Here is a 4,650-nt window from a genome sequence, read left to right on the forward strand (position 1 = left end):
TTTGTATGATTTTCCCTGGGAACATTGATGACAACTCTCTAGACCAATCAAGTGGATGGATCAACAATCACATGGATGGATCCACTTCCATACCAGAATATAAAAACCTTAAATTATACCATTAGCGACGTCTCCAAAAGACATTAGAACTACCATGGAATCTAACCATGACCCCAAACCACCTATCCTACCATGAAGCTCTCTGCTTTCTATAGTACAAAGTCGCAACAAGGTAAAAAATTCCTCATTATTTGCATGAGCCTAGACACGGGTTCTTTATCATCACTCCACAGCTCTGACTTGTCTTCATTCCCATGAAGATATTGCCAGGTGTCCTTCTCCCGCTTCTTCAAAATAATGTTAGTCCAAGTAGGCCTAACAATGACACTACATTTCTCAGGTACGATAGCTTTACACAGACACAACACACCCACACAATAATCACCCAGGCGATAATACTTGCCATCAATATTATGGACCTTCAACTCCAAGGATCTTGCCTTAAAATCCACATCAACGTCAATTTTCTCCTTGGAGGCCCCCTTGAAGAGAGAAATCTAGATTTATTACTTTTCAACATCCTGATCCTAGCTAAAACTAGACAAGCTTTGTAATGAGTTCATGATCTTTGACTTTTTGAGGTGTGAAGTAATGTGGCCTTCCCTTGATATTGCGCAGACAAGGTTGCTACCATTTCTAATGTCTATATCTCAGAGGATATAAGACTCTACACATGAGGTCCCCGACGACGTCACGTAGCTTGGTCAAGTTGATCTTTAAGCTCTACCACGTTCTCTGAAATATCGGCAGCCATTGCAAGCTCTCTCTCTCTCTCTCTCTCTCTCTCTCTCTCTCTCTCTCTCTCTCTCTCGATTAAAAAACAACTATTGAGAACAGTCCGCGCTGGCACGGACTATTTTTAGTAGTTTCTCTCTCTCTCTCTCTCTCTCTCTCTCTCTCTCTCTCTGCGCCGACATAGGACAAGAAGGGCGGACACCACTGGAGCTCTTGAGCGCAGAGCCCAAAGATGCGGACAGCTGCTTGATGCAGCCGCAGGCGGTGACGCGGTCCACCCTCACACCCTTCGTGAGGGAGTACAATGACTTTACCCCGCCACAGCACGTCGATGTCGATGAAGGTGTGGATTTGGTTCCTATAAGGTAGCCTACACACGAAAACAGCTTGCTTTGCACTGGGCCGCACGAGATTGCCGCCTCCTCCTTCTCGGCAAGAGTACCTGCCACCACCAAACATTTCCAAAAAAATATTCATGCACAGATGGTAACAGGTACAACACTCTCAACCTTAGAGCATATATCAAGGAGTTGAACTAAATAAACCCTTGACTAGCTATAGCTGTTGAATCTGATCACACAATTGCATTTGCAGCACTTGCAATCCTTGGCCACAAGTTTGCGTACTCCTTACCAATAGGAGCAGTAATTGCAGATCCTTTCATCTCGCCCTTAGGGTTTACTAGTATGGCAGCGTCAATTAGAGGGAAATATCCGTTCTCTCTTAGAATTTTTTTTTTTAGGGGTGCACGTGTCCTCTCTTTATCGGTAGTGCAGGTAACACCCTCCCACGAACTCCTCAGACACGTGGTTTTGCAGCAAAACGAGCGAGGGCAAGCCTCCTCTGCCGTTGCAAGACCACAGAGGCTGCGTGTATGTGTGTGAGAGACGCTTTTCTGAACAGCATCTCTCTCTCTCTCTCTCTCTCTCTCTCTCTCTCTCTCTCTCTCAATGGGTGTCAACAGTGCCGTGCTTTCGGCACCTTGGTAGTGCTGTAGAGTTGAAAAGGAGCAAGCCAAAAGCTCACAAGCCCCATATGTTCTCCTTGCAGACCGCCCATGCAAAGATTCCTCGAACAAGCTCTTGTTTGCCTTGCTTCAAGCTTGCCATCAGAAAGAGGAAGCTTTGCACGTCTGCATAGCATAGAGGCTCTGTTCTTCAAGTTGAAGGGGAGCAAGGGAAGTGCAAGAAGGCAGTGGGGGAAGGAGTTGGACATGCGTGCACTCGCGACAGTCAAGTCTGGGAGTTTTTTGGTGGGATGGGAGTCCGGGAATAAAGGGGAGGAATTGACTTTCTTTTTGAGTGAGATAGTATGACGACAAGCATCACTTTCTTACGGAGATCAGGCTCCTTTCTTAACAGTGGCCATCACCATGTCTCCCACACGCCCTTGACGGAGATAACATACAGGTTCTTAGATCCTGTGTTGTCTGCACAATTGCAACTGCTCCTACAGGAAGACCGACGAATTGAGCTAGGTGGCAAGCACACTCTGTTGCACAAACTTGTTTCCTGACGACCCTCTGCACCCTCGCTTCGACATGGTCGCTGCGGCACCAGAAAGAACAAGAGAGTCGACGACCTTCCGCGCCCTCGCTTCGACATGGTCGCTGCGGCACCAGAAAGAAGTCTCTCTCTCTCTCTCTACACTAAAAGTTTAAAAAAAAGCTGCTGAAACCAGTCCGCGCCGGAGAGAGAGAGACTTCTTGGCTCTCAAGCTACGTGTTACGCGTTATGTACGTGATCGAGATAGAGAGAGAGACGTGATGAGCGTCCGTATGGTAGCTAGAGACGCAGCCTATTATCAAGAGGATGCATGTTGGAACCAGTCCGCACCGACGCGGACTGGTTCTGACATGTTTCGCAAGGGCAAAGACTACTGAGAGAGAGAGCCAGATGGAGCCACAACGTGTCATACAAATGTAAGTAGTGGCCTACAATTGTTACCGCCAGGCGGCTGCCCCTTGCAAGGACCACGAGGTCATGAGACAATGTTCGGGAAAAATCATTTTTCCAAATATAAAAAATTCCTTTCCTTGTTTATTGCAAGAGGAAATTTCAAAAAATTAGGCTATCTTTTTAGATTTTTACACTATTTTTGTCTATTCTTGGGCGGCATTTTTCCTTTTTCCCGTGCCCTCAACCGGCATTTTTGAAATTGAAAATTGCACGATATTAAGCTGAGACACATTTTTCCCGAACACTGTTCTGTGAGAGAGAGAGAGAGAGAGAGAGAGAGAAGAGAGAGAGAGAGAGAGAGAGAACCTATACCCATGATATGCCATTAGCCTTTTACTTAATGGACGTAACCCATCATCAGGATGGGAGGATGCATGCTGGAACGAGTGATCCGCGCAGGCGAGACGGGTTTTGGCACGTTCCACAATGGTGGAGACACGGGAAGGGTGGTGGCTACATCCCATGCTACACAGTAGAGGATAACTTGGAAGCAGTAATAGCGCGTGTCTCTGATTACTTTGCGGTCAAGTAGCATGTGATGTCTCATTACTCCACATTCAAGTATTGATCACTAATATTTTTACTCCATAACGACTCCATCTAGTACGTTGCTCATTTTCTTTGACCATCTTCTCCGAAAGGCATGTGGTATATGCTCCTTTTGTGTCCAAAATTTTGGCTTTGGCGTGATGATGACACTGGTCACCCTTTTTCCATGGAAGCAGCTCTCCTTCACAATGCATCATCCCTGTCATGCATAGCGCAAGCTTGAGCTCCATCGCCCCATCTCCAGCTACCCAATGCATTTTGCTTCCACCCTCGTCTCACTAGCATTGTATTCTTCGCCTAATGATGGATTGCATGATCAACGATTTTCTACTGCACACATAGCTATCATGTCAACATTTGGGTAATGATTGATATCTGTATTGGAGTGTTCATTGTGCTCATCTTTGTCGCTATGTTGGCTCAACTCTAGAAGCAAATCTAGGAAAATAGAAAAAACTCTCTCTCTCTTGATTCCCATTGTAGGAATACCAGCCGGAATTCCTCAAAGAGGCCTCGGCCATCCATTCGATGGTGCACCAGTTCATACTGACAATTTTGTTTAAACAAATGGTGCTTCAGGCAAGTCCGAAAATATCGAAAAGGATGTGGAAGATTGGATACTAGAGTAAATCATGCAATTAGTTGGGCCTCAGAGTCTCCTTTCTTTGGTAGCTTGTTGGTAGAGAGGTAACATGAATGTTGGGATGACTTATCTATGCCATCATAGAAAAATTCAACGAGAAAGCATGAGAGCTCATAGACGCCTACATTTCGCAACAAAAAAGAACATGCCTATTAGCCTCATAAGAAGGTCCTTCATGTCAACCCCTAAAGACTTTGTACTTCTATAAGGTTCTAACATGCAATGCTTTTTGTTGGTCGGTATGCACGTTTTTTTCCACTTAATGCAAGGAAAGAATTTCAAGATTAGCCAAGCGTCGGTTGATGAGGAAAGGAATTTGAAATGAGAGGGCGGGAGACCTTAGCTATCTATGGTAGAACTATTGCTTTGGGCCAAAGACTGGAGACACATTATTGCGAGGTCCTTTCACTTTGTCAGGAGAGCATGGAAAGCTTTGGCACATAGAAAATAATATGGGAGAGCATGTTTATGCTATTTATCATGAGGTTTCTTAGTTCTACAAGGTTGTTATATCTACTTCTCCAATATAGAGCAATGTGTGTTCCAAGATCTCACCAGTATTTATCGAAGAGGATCTCCAAGACAACATCCATCACTAGATAAGTCTAGTTGATATCATTAGATGCCTACCATTGCATACCAACATTACCATCGTGCTTAGTCAACCTCAAGAAATACAACATTTTTGTGAGCTTCCATTACAAT

The 4,650-nt window shown here is 44.9% G+C and overlaps 2 pseudogenes; both read right to left on the bottom strand.

Annotated features, from left to right (window-relative positions):
* Positions 1-209: 209 nt before the first annotated feature.
* Positions 210-814, bottom strand: LOC147462726 (uncharacterized; annotated as a pseudogene).
* Positions 815-1,369: 555 nt separating this feature from the next.
* On the bottom strand, positions 1,370-2,642 carry LOC147462727 (large ribosomal subunit protein uL14x/uL14z/uL14y-like; annotated as a pseudogene).
* Positions 2,643-4,650: the final 2,008 nt, after the last annotated feature.

Source organism: Adiantum capillus-veneris, chromosome 2 (assembly GCF_014529385.1).
Source record: "Adiantum capillus-veneris isolate H3 chromosome 2, ASM1452938v2, whole genome shotgun sequence".
Lineage (NCBI taxonomy): Eukaryota > Viridiplantae > Streptophyta > Polypodiopsida > Polypodiales > Pteridaceae > Adiantum > Adiantum capillus-veneris.